This window comes from Pogona vitticeps, chromosome 4 (genome assembly GCF_051106095.1).
Source record: "Pogona vitticeps strain Pit_001003342236 chromosome 4, PviZW2.1, whole genome shotgun sequence".
Lineage (NCBI taxonomy): Eukaryota > Metazoa > Chordata > Lepidosauria > Squamata > Agamidae > Pogona > Pogona vitticeps.
In genome coordinates this window covers 48,590,954-48,603,818 of record NC_135786.1, presented here as the reverse complement: position 1 = coordinate 48,603,818, position 12,865 = coordinate 48,590,954, and the positions used below count along the sequence as shown (strand labels likewise).

The 12,865-nt window shown below is 41.1% G+C and overlaps 1 protein-coding gene across 5 annotated transcripts in view; it reads right to left on the bottom strand.

The window, feature by feature from the left end:
- Positions 1 to 12,865, bottom strand: part of BLACAT1 (BLACAT1 overlapping LEMD1 locus) — a 123,197-nt gene that overhangs the window by 26,066 nt on the left and 84,266 nt on the right. Inside the window, exon 1 of one of the 5 annotated variants that reach the window (XM_072997288.2) lies at positions 4,108 to 12,859. The exons of the other annotated variants lie outside the window; for them this stretch is intronic. The gene's annotated coding sequence lies outside the window, so the exon portion shown is untranslated. Of the gene's footprint in view, positions 1 to 4,107; positions 12,860 to 12,865 lie in introns of those variants that run through there. 5 annotated transcript variants of the gene reach the window in all.

The following is a 12,865-nucleotide window of genomic DNA, read 5'->3' as shown; positions in this document are numbered from 1 at the left end:
AATTGAACCCCAGGTCGTGAGCACAGTTTTGGCTGCAGTACAGTGGTTTAACCACTGCGCCACGAGGCTCCTAGATTATCTAACTATTCAGGATGCAGGACTCTTGCCCTCCTTTACATCTGGTTTCTGCTAATAAGCTACACACAACCAAGCCATCTTGACTCCATTCAGTAGCCACTGAAAGGAGAAGATAAGACAGAGATGTGTGGCCTTCCATATGTTGTTGTACTACAATTCCCATTACCCATCACCTTTGGTTCTGCTGTCTAGGACTGATGGGAATTCCTGTCCAGCAACGTGGTTAGGGACATTTTGTAGCCCAGAGCTAAAAGATGGAATAATACAATATTTGATAGTGTAAGAATATTTATTAGATTGCTAGAATTGGCCTGGGTTCAATTCAGTACTTAGTGGCAAATGTGAGAAAGATTTTCAGGTGACCTAATTTTACCTCACAGGGATACTGTGAGGATAAAATGAGATAGCATATTACTGATCAACTCAAAAGAAGTATAAACTGCTAATGTGAGCAATATTTTTTTTTGCTTCAGCCATCCCTCTCTCCCCTTCCTCTTATTCTTAAATTCAATTTTTCTTTCTGCTACTAGTGTGTTAACAGTCAGCCTAAACACACACACACACACACACACACACACACACACACACACACACACACACACACACACACACACACACACACACACACACCTGCTTTTTAAAGAAAAGCCTTGAAAGCAAAGAAATTCAATTAGTAAAGGAAAGCACTACCCCTTTAAAAGGAAATAATGGTGCCTATACAGCTGGTATTTCAGGCTGCAGTGTTTACGGAGAATCACTAATTAAAACATAGCTTCTGTAAAGTATGCTGATCTCACTGCTTCTAACCCCTCTCCTCTCCTCAGCCTACATCTACACATACTGTAGTTAATTTGCTGCTATGAAAGCAAAGTTGCAAGGGTCCTCATTATAAAAATTTCACTGGCTGCAGCTAATGATTGTAATTAATAGGTGCAATAAATTTAAAATGGCCAGCCAGAGAGTTCATTAGTTTGAGCCTGAGTCAGCACCCGTGGAGTAGCCTGTTACTTAATAACCCATTGTCTTAACTGAAAGAGGAACCATGTTTTTTCTGTGGTCCAATACAACCCAAGCTCTCCTGCTGAAAAGAGATGTAGCAAGTTAATGACCAGTAATGAGCAATCTAACTTTGGATACACCTGTTTACCAATGTGTTTTGAAGATGCAGGGTTTCAGATACCATAGGCTAACTGACAGCTGACTGTAATAGTTCAGAAGAGACAGGCAGCTTACAAAAAAGATTCATCTCCAGAATAACTGTATCATTATTTAGAACCTGGGAATAGACTGCTTGTACCTTGTCAACCTCAGGAAAACAAAACTTGACAAGCCTGAGGCTTTGCTGAGGAAGTTAGTTAATCTTGCTTGTTCCTACAAATCTTTCCGAACACTACTTTGCTGTTAGCTTTAGCAATGAAGTATTTCACTGCTGTACTGTGATTACGTATCAAGAGGGAAACAAGCCTACCACTGTATCTTGAACAGCCGAGAACAGTTGTCCTGCAACAAAATATCTTGCTTTTGTTTATATCAGTGGTCAGGGAATAAGGGTAAATTACCCAAAATGGGGTAAAAATGAAAATCTTGGGGGTAATGAGGACGCAACCTCAACCCCTTTCCCTCCTCCTCTTCTGTCCAGAGGGGAAGGTCCCTGACCCCTTCTCTGGCCCAGCTGCAACTGAGCCATGGTGGATGACGGACAGCCCCAGCTGGTGGCAATGGGCAGCTGAGGCGGTGGCAGTGGGGCTGGCCGTGGCAGAGGGCAAGGCCAGGGCAAGTGGCCAGAGCGCCCCGGCTGGGAGGAGCCTCTCCTTCCAGTGCCTGGAGAGGTGGATCGTGGTGGAGTGGAGCGGGCGTGGCCACAATGATAGCCTGGGCCAGGCTCAGACTCCTCACGCCCCATGCGAATGCTGCACCACCGTTTGCACATGTGCACGAGCGCGAGAGCACCCACACAAGCACAGTGCCACCGTTTGCACATGCACACTCACACTTGTTCACACATGCACATGAGCACGGAGGGTGCCCCACCTTCCCCAGTCAGTCCGTACGGTGAAAAAGGTTGGGGACCCCTGTTCTACACCACATTATGAATTCCACTACTTATTATTTCAATATTGCAGATGGGAGGCTCATACTAAGCCATACAGTGAATTAAAAGCGGAAGTGACACGACTCTAACACCAGCTGTAATCCTTATGATTTTCAGAGACACAAGAGACGAGTCAGTGACAGCCCCTTTAACTCATCACTTCTGCAGTCCTCTCTCATACATATGTACACACTCCTTTCCCTCTCCTGTGATGGTGAATAAACTAGCCACAGAGGCAGAAAGAGATTTAAAGAACCAGGATGGAAATGAACAAGGGAGATGGCTGATAACTTATCTATTGATTTAATGAGAAATTTAAAGAGTAAAAACATATGATTTTTACAAGAAGAAAGAAACATAGGTATATTTATTTGGAATTTTGCTTTAACTGTAGATCTTGTCGCTTCCACATCTAGCCATGATAATTTGACTCCCCCTCCTTTTTTTCTTTTTTTGCTCCCCAATGCTCAACCTGATGAAGATTCCTGCAGGACTCACAAATGTGCCTTTTCATGACATTTTATTGCTTCAGTAAACTACTGCACTGCTCAGTAGTTTAGGAATCTGGCTGTGGAGCCAGAGGTTAGGAACTTAGTTCTGCACTGTGCCTCCTTGACAGGGGCTGAACTCAGTGATCTATAGCATCTCCTTCACCTCTGCAGTTCTAAGATGATGATGATTAAGAGACTAGGTAAAGGTAAAGGTTCCCCTTGACATTTAGTCCAGTCGTGTCCAACTCTAGGGGACGGTGCTCATCCCCATTTTCCAAGCCATAGAGCCAACGTTTGTCTGTAGACAGTTTCCATGGTCACGTGGCCAGCCATTACCGTGGTGGTATCGCATTTTTACATGCTTTTGAACTGCTAGGTTGGCAGGAGCTGGGAGAAACAATGGGAGCTCACTCTGTCATGTGGATCCAATCTTACAACTGCTGGTCTTCCAACCTTGCAGCACAGAGGCTTCTGTGGTTTAACCCACAGTGCCACCACGTCCCTGATTAAGAGACTGCCCAGCCTCAATTTGGGGTGATGTTTGATGTCTGGGTTGCACAGTGAAATCTGTATCACCAATAATATTTAATGTAAGGATTCTCCTGATTTACAGCTAGTAGTCTCACTGTAAAAGCTCCATTACCATAGCCAAACTAGATTATACAGATTATTCCAGTATTTGTCTGGGTGGAAGAATCTCAGTTTTATAGCAGTCAATGAAACGCATCCCTTCTGGCTCTTCTTTCCTTGCTGGGCTTGACTTTAAGCTGATTCCTCCCACCTTGTTTCAGTACCAGAAGTGAAATGTGATGTGTAAAATCTTGGATCCACCTCTAGATCCAGGCAACCTACTTCCTGTTGGGGGAGTGATGCATTCTAGATATGTGCAGTCTTTGTACAGATGTTTAAAAATCTAACAGAAACAGGAGTGCATGTGCAGTTCTGGGGTGACCATGAAACAGAAGAAAGAGATCACTGACATTAAGGGGACAAAGAAGCATACGCATGGAAACTTTGTGTTAAATCTAGCATTTACATCTCACAGTTAGAAGAAGGGAAAGGGAACAAATACTGTATTTTTCCATGTAGAAGACACACCCATGTATAAGACGCACCCCACTTTTCTAACCCAAAATTTCTTTCTTTGCAAGGAAGCGGAGGAGGAAGATAGGAATCAAAGTGCTTTGATTCCTGCTTTCCTCCTCCACTTTCTTGGGAAGAAAGTGCTTTTCCCCTCCACTTTCTTTGCAAAAAGCTGCTTTTCCCTCTCCACTTTTTGCAAAGAAAAAATGGGCTTGCCAGGGAATTGGGCTCGCCCAGAACACAGCAAAACATGTGAAAATAAAATACTGAACTATTGCCTATAATATTTAGCCAGTTGCTAAAGAGCACTTTCCTGGAGTGACCCACTTTGGGGTGCTATAACATGAACATCACAAAACTTACAGCAGGTCGAGAGGAGAGACTCTTGAAGACTTTCTGTGAGTTGATGACTCTTAACTCACATGGGGTGCATTCTACTGCTGAAATTTCTGAATTGCATGAACCACAAAATGGTTCATTTCATCAAAAGATTCGTAAAGTTCGTGGTCTGTGAATAGCGACAAACCATCAAGCATCATGAACTGCTGTTTTCCTCATTTGTGCACAGTAGTTATTTTTCAATTTGCATCTGTAATTTAAATGAGCATAGGCATACAAATTGAGCTTCTCAGTGAAAATTTACATTGATGAACACATGCACAGGATTCTGCTGTAATCTGATTGTCTCTTGATGAGAAAGAAGAGAGGGGAAAGATGAGGAAGTGCAATAAGAGTACTAAACCAGTACGCAGAAGGGTGTGGAGTACAAGAGAATCAGCCCCCGTCTACTAACTCTAGAAAGCTGGGGTCGGGGTGGGTGACTAGGTAGACTCAGATGTGGTGTTTATGGATTTTATTTTAAAAATTGGGACTCCTCATGATTCAAACATTGGATGAAGCACTGTATTTATTTATCCAATTATTTATTTGTTTGTCCATCCCATTGTCACACAAATGGAAATCCTCCTTCCTTTTTCTTTCTTTGAGTCAAGTGTACATGCTACAGCAACACAGAGAGGCAAGTGCTTCATTTGCATCTGCTTTGCTAAAAGAAAAATCAATAGCATACACAATAGTAAGACAAATTGTACAGGACAAGGACACAACATCCATTGCAAAAATACGCTGATAAACTTGTTCAGAGTCTCTTTGCTTAATTAACCAGATGTGTATTGGGAAGAACCTTGGTATTTGTTTCTTGAAGGATATAACAAATGTAAGTTGGTTCAATAATATAGAAGTTATTCATACAAACAATATGCCAATTTCCTGTGCCTGGAATATAAAATAAAGGATATTGGATGCTCAATATTTAATTAAGCTGAAGACAAATCATCCCTGTCTCTTAGAGTAGTTAAAGAAGCATAACAATTACAAGGAATTAGGACATGACATCCAGATTTCCTACTATATGTGATTTAAAAAGATGAAAATACCTAACTGGAACAACATGTAGTTTTGCAGCACTAAGTAACGCTCTCCAATTTAGCTTTTATTGCTGCTGTACTTAGCTTATTTTGGAAAGTCTCTTACCTAATAGAAAGACTATCAGATTATTCTTTGCTTTCTTTCTGTTTTATTAGAGACCTACCTGAATCACACTTCGTATGAAATAGAGATTCAGGTTAACTGCCAGTTTGGTATTTTCAAAGAGAGACCTTCAATTTCTCCCTTTTTTTTTACAGCTAGGGTTGCCACTTATTTATTGATCTGCTGCTCCAGTACATCGAATGACAGTTTCACCAGTAGACAGGAGCAGCCAATACAGTAATTCTTATCTCCATGCCATGGCAAGCTCTACTTGCTCATTTGTGAGCATCAAACTGCTCTTAAATGTATAAAATGCTGGCTAAGTAGAGTCCGCCCCCCCCACCCCCAGTTATCACTATTGGGGATTCTTCTTAAAGGAATAGTACATTATTGCCCCTGTTGATTCTTTTTGAGTAATGCAGAATAGCACAGCCCCCTCCTTCAGATGCACTAGGGAATCAGAGGGCAGGAAATCCAACCAAGTATTTCCACAGGAAGGAGCTGTTTTTCAGAAGGGCTGCTTCTCAATCCCTTTCTGCAATGTTGACCATTTAAGAGTCTGGCCTTCAAAAGCTGCTGGGCCCCTGTTGCAGCTGCCTGGATCATTAAGGGATACAATGGGGGGGGGGGGAAATGGGGTGGCAAAGAAAGAGCGAACACAGGGCTGTACATTCCATAGTGGTTTTGTTCCAATTCAGGCTCAGCTAAAGGCAAACGGGATTTTGCTCATTACTTTCCCAGCAGAAGAAAACATTTTGGTTTGCAACAAAGAAGCTGGTTAAATCCCCTCCATCCCTATTCCTATTATTGATAGTTAATTAGGCCCCAGCCATCCTAGTTCCACTCATTCAGCACTACAAGCAGTACAATCAAATAAGCAGGTGTGTGGTATGACCTTTGCAGTTGGCACAGAGGCATACAAAGGCAGCGTCTGCCAGAGCCTCTTAGGCAAACTTTCTAGGCTCATTGTGACAGAAAGAAATCTTAGAGATCACACACCCTTACAGAAAATGCCCTGATAAAAAAAGAGGAAATTGGGGATACACCTATCATTTCAAAATATTCTGTATACATTTAAAAAACAAAACGAAACCATCCAACCTTTCCATGGTAAGACTGACAACTCTTCACGGAAAATGAGGGGGTATGTCCTTCCAGGATAAATAAACCTGTTAGCTTTGAATGACGCTGTTTCTCATTTTTCTGAATCATTTTGCATTTTGAGGGGGGGGGAAACAAGCACAAAAATGCGCATTATCCATCTGTATCCATTTTTGTATGAACTTTTCCCCTCATAAGTGCCTTTTGCAAGCAATTTCCCCTGTGAATGTAATATGGGTTTTGCACATTATTTTCCCTAATATGTGCATTTGATGGGCACATTCCCCTAACATCATGCCTTTCTTCACTGTCCCTCAGTGTCTGAGCATGGTAGTTTATGCCTAACTGAGAATCATTTGGCTGGAAACTCCCAGCTTTTCAGCCTTCATGCTGCCCTTGGCTGGACACCTGCACAATCCATGTCAGAAAGTGCCTCTAATTACCCTCCTCTGTTCTTGGCATGCCTAGTTGACTATTGCTTTGTGCGTCTCTTACAAAAATGGCTCTGTGTTCTTCTCAAAGCATTCCTGATGACAGGCTGAAGGTGAGAGAATCTTTGAACCCTTTTATGTGCAAGGCAAGATTCTGCCCACCGCTGCCTTTTTCAGACATTTTCACAAAAAACTATGTTACAAGCAGGGCAATGAAATCACCTTCCTTTCAGCCCTGAATGAAGACAAGTGGCTCTTCCTCATAAGCGTTTGTTTGCTGACTAGTTCTTGCCACCATCATCCAGCTCAGCATTCCATGATCCCAGCTTCTCCCTTACTAAGCGGTGGACACAAAATAAAGAGGGTTGATTTCCTTTTACAAGAGGAGGGTCGAGTTATTTCATGCAGCTTCGCTGAGGTGCCCAAGGCAGTGGATTATTCCTCTGTGTAGCCCATGGCTTTTAGCCCTACATGAGTTATGAAATGCAATCACATAGGAATAAAAAGCCATACACCACAGCAGAAGGCTTGAGAAGGATAAGCTGAAAGCCTTTAGAAAATACAGAAGTGGAGAATGGAAATGAGAATCTCAAAGCTAGGCCACCTGGACTGTCTTTCCCATGTTCTACATCAGAAAGATAATGCTGGAAAGTTTGCCTTGGCTAGTGTTGTTCATAGTCCATGATCCACCTGACTGTTGCCAGTTTAGAAGCTGATCCTTAATGGAATTCATTTTGCCTGCTTGCAGTCATTCCCTGAAAAGAAATGTTAGTGGCCTCATTGTGCACTTGTAGAGGAGATGTCTGAAAATGGTGTGGGAGGGTAACTGAGTTCTTATTGAGCTACAACACCTTCTGGGTGACCAAGGGGAAATCTCCCTCTCTGAGGCTGGCCTAGTTCACAAGGTGAGCAAGAGGAGAAAGTGGGAGAAAGAGTTATATGTGCTACTTTGAGCTCATTGGTGAAAGGGCAGGCTATAAATAAAACAAATACATGAAATGAAATGATTTTGACTGGCTGGACAGCAGAATGTCCACATATAGTCCCTCTATAACAGCTTGATCCAGATCACTGGGAAGAGAAAGGGTTTTAACACAGCTCTTTCCAGCAATCTGGATTCATTAGAAAGAAGACATAAAACCCTTTCCTACACAATTTAAGTAATCTACAACAGATTACTTGGGAGAGGAAGCTATCATTTCCTCACACCCACCAATGTCATATGTTATGGATGGAATGATCCTGCTTAAGACTAGGGGAGTGGGGAATAAAATAGTGGCACATTAAAGCCTCCCTTTGTGTCTTACAGTTTCAGGCCAAAAATAGGCATTAAAGATAGCCCATCACGGAAAGAGAGAGATTCTTAACTAATGTGGGCATCTGAGTATCATGCCACTAGCGTCAGGAATCTGCAGATAAGCATTTTTTTTGTGACTGTTCTTTAGGATTTAATATGGGATTCCTTTGGAGTGTTATTTCACAAACTTGGAAAGATTGCCTCAGTCATCTCTCTGTAACATTAATATACTTTCAGCTATAATTACGGGCTCTCTGTAATATCTGTTTATGGGATTTTTCCTCTTGGAAAAGAAAGCATGTAGAATTGACTCTCAGCACACCTTCTTTCCCAGCACTCTGTATTCTCACTCATTTCTCTCAGCAGAATTGGGCTTCTGCCAACCATTCTTTGCAAATGTTTTTCTACCTGGCAGGAGCTCAGTTTTGTTGAAACGAAAGCATAGAGGGATGAATCCCCTTGTGTGGCAGCAATAGTGGCAGCATATGAGAGGGACTGGCGCAAGGGCACACTGGCAGCTTACAAGAGCCACAGTTTACCCATCCCATCTTAGACTGAGACAGACTTGACAGACACAGCAGAATCTACTAACCTGCTACTCCTGGTTGTACTAGCAAACTTCAGACATATGCAGTACGTAGCCAAGTGCCGGATGACCCACACACTATGTGAAAGTTTCTAGTGAGGCAAGGATTGCATGAAAAGCTCAGGAAAACCTTCTCTTTCATTTGGGATATTAAATGTACTTCTAAAATTTTCAGAAAATAAAGAGCCATTTCCTTCTTTCTGGAAGCCCTAGCAATAAAAACAGACTCAAAATCGTGCAGATCAGATGAGATGCCATTGGATGGAACATCTCATGCAAACTGGAAATTCATGATATTAATCACATGGTTTTTCTAATTCATACCAAATATACCATAAGAAGTTGAAAGTTTACATTTGAAGACATAAAAATGCACAACATTCTTGATCATTGTCCACTTTGTGATTTACAGTTATAAGAAAGCTATTTGCTAATTATTCTGTAAAGTGAGGAGCAATTATCAAGCACCTGACTCAGGCTAAATATTAAATGTTGGACAAACTAAGAAAACTGTAGTCACAGTTGGCCTCAATTTTGGTCATGGTGAAAATGGCATGCACTTGAACTTTAATCTGTCCAGACTCAATTTGGAGATACACTATGTTCAGCTACTCTTCAAAACATGATGAGCAGGTGAGACTTATCACAATTCCAGACATACCTACGCCATGCATTTAAGCTCAGTGCTCAATGTCACACAGGCATACATGAAAATAATGCCTCTAGCAGTTCTGTATAGTTTCCTGTAAGATGTAGAGAGAGAAGGTGTCCCTAAACTAGCATCCACTTGCTCCTTTTTCAGTATTGAATAGTTTTCCAGCATTTTTCTTGAAGTGCGGCTTTCAAATATCTCTTTGTAGCCATAACTCTGTGCAGTGTGCACGTTTTTTAAAATGCGGCACAGAATGCATTAAGTGCAAAAAACACAAGAATATTTCCAGAACTGTACAACACAGGCCCTTCTACTGAGATATTTGTGAATGTAAAAAGAGAGGGGGAAAGGTTTTAAGATTAACTGGATGTTTTTAGTCAATGTAGGTTTTCATTCCACTTACAGGAGCAAGAAACACAAGACCTGATTAAAGCATCACTCATGAAAATAGTCTAAATTGAATGAATGGTGGCATGTAGAGCTCTGAAAGGTGTACCAAATAGAACTCTCTCTTTTTTGTAGCTTCCAGACAAAAGGGATAAAGGGAGTTGTATTCAGTGTAGAATTTCCACCTCCTGCGTTTCAGGTGGATGGTCTCTCTCCTCAGCTGCCTTTTCAAAGAAACTCCTCTCAGTGCTTAAACAGGGGAAACGACAGAAAAGAAATGAGGGCTCTTGGAATAAGGAAAATGCTTTAATTAGAGAAGAACAAAATCTCCCCAGTGCTCCTGCCCACAGATGAGAACAGTTCCTGCTCTTTAATGAATGTGTCTGCACCTTGTGCTCAAAATGGAACTTGTGGGCTAAATCTGCCCAGCACGTATATGGACATCAATGAATTTACATAAGTTTGCCCAGCTGGAAACCTGGCTCTCTGCCTTTACTTTCCTCCCTGTGCAAACATGGCTCTGACTCATGCTTGCTCAAAAACAGAGCTTATTTACTACTGGAGGATAGTAGGTTATAGGAAGGGTGTTATTTTAAAACAACGCAAGTAAACATGATTTTTCAGACAGTGAGCCTTGGCACATCCAGCAGTTTTTATCCCACATACATGTTTTATTTCACATATTTTAATGTATGGGTTTGATATCTTCTTGTATACACAAACACACACCTCTTCGGAAGAGGTGCAGTAGGCAATCTGCAAAATTTAGCCAAATCACATATGAATTATTCCCACAACCCCTAGACACTCCATGTGATGCAGCAGAGGAAATGTTTGACAGGGTGCAACCAGCATGTTGATCTTCACATCCTGAATTGGCCATGGATTCACTGTGAGCTGCTTTGCAAGACTGTTGTGAGGACAGAATGGCCAGTGCACCAAAGAAGACTGTGTACGCATCCGGTAACATCTTAGTGTAAACGTGGGTTAATAAAATAAATGTACACTGCTTTCAGAGTTGCAGTGATTACTTCTCACTAGTTCATGCCAGAGTACTGAAAATGCTTAATCTTTCATGATACTATAGAAAGTACTGTTTCAATTCCCCCCCCCCAAAAAAAATGTTGTTTGCATTGAGAGGTGAAATTGTTTTGTGGTTTGGTTATATCTTTGTTAGAAAAACTTGCTGTAGATACACCCTGCACATCACCATGCATTTTTATACAGCCATGTGTTTCTTGTGGCAATTACACTGAAAAACAGCCTGAGCAAAGCAGCAATCAGTTGCGCATGTTCCGTGTTTCAGTTGATATAACCACTTAGAATTCCAAGCGCTGTCAAATAAAATGGGCATTTGTGCTGTATACCCATGTCGTCTATCAACTGCAACATACCATAGCCTGTATTTCTGCAAAGGCCTGAAAGCTAATTGCTACTTTTGTATAGACAAATATCTGGTGTTCTATAAATATGATATAAATACAGTGTTTAAATATAAAACCTATCAGAGTATTAAATACTCTGCCATATATATACTAGCAGTGGTCACTTGTGCATTACAAAAGAGAAGTGTGTCACTTGCACACAAAAGAATATATAGATTTGCATAGTTTTTGCATATACATGTATAGCTACATATGCAAATTTAGAAATGATTATTGTTATTTCAAGAGAAAAATAATAGATTTCACCACATTTGGAAAAACTGTGACTGGAAGTACCTGATAAGTCTGCCATCCAGGTGTTGTTAATGGGCAGCCTTGAGGCTTCTTTATTTTTATATTGGACTGAAACAGATTAACCATTCAAACAGTAGATACCTTCAAGCGGAGGACTCTTCTTTGTCCAGCAGGACACACGGGCACCCTAAATGCTATATGAAATACAGATCTGTATTTCATATTTTCCAGTGGATTTGTGCAAGCTTAAAATGAGGAGTCTTAGGAATGACCTTTGCAGATGCTTCCAACTTCTGTGAACCAGTAGTACAATTAGATTAGACTTCAGATTTAGTAGCTATACAGGATCTCCACCTTTTTTTTAAAAAAAAAAAAGTTAGTTTCTATTACCTTATGCTAAACCAGCCCTGCTATATCTGGGGATCTCCTGCTCACTATACTGAACAGAAGATCCGGGACCTCTGGCTCCAAGTTCTACTCTGGGGACAACAGCACTACTAACCATGCAGCTGTAGGGAGCAAAAGACAGTATGATTGACTTCATAGTCTGCACAATGTAAAATGGCAGGATTCTGAACTGTAGTGGTGCAGACTATGTCACAACCCATCCAGAACTGTCCCTGGTTATTAAAAACACCACCAGTGCACTTCCACTTATATCTTGTCACTTACAATCTCAGAAGACAACTTTATCTCAGCAAAAGCTGTTACAATATCAGATTTTATGACCTGAAACCCTGAGATAGCCCTGAACCTACAGTAGTACATGTATAGTTAGAAGAAGAAGAAACATCTATACATTTATGGTACACTAACAACCAAATGGGCTCTTTTGGTTGATATTCAAGAATTGGTAAACACAGATCATTTTGACCCCATTACTTCAGAGTTTACATATTTTCCACACTTAGAAAGCAAATTAAAAGTTACATCAGTTTATAAAATACATTATAGGTGTCTCTGATGTTAACAATACATCAGAATTGTCTACCTTGGACTAACTGTGCAAACCTGCATATGTTTGCTCAGATCCGAATTACCTTGAGTTTACATACAAACAAGGTTTCATCCTTTTGGCTATGCTCCTCTGCCTACTTACCTGTGAGTAAAGACTACAGAATGCATTGGGCTTAGTTTTGAATAAACATGTATATGATCCTACTGTATAAGTTCTGGCAATTTGGCATAATTGTGCAAACACTAAATGTTGTTGCCTTTCATGCTAGATAAATTAGTCCAAAATAAATACAACTGTCTGGGTACATCAGGTACTGGAATAACTGATCTGAACCATCTCCGACCCAGGACCTACTAACTCACACTCACATCCCCTTGCCTGTCTTCCCACCTCCTCTGATCCATTCTTAGCTGTATTGTACCTAAAAGCCTCCTGCATCCTCCCTGATCCCAAAAGACTGAAGGACTTCTTCAGAAGCCACAGGTCTGGCAAATGATCTC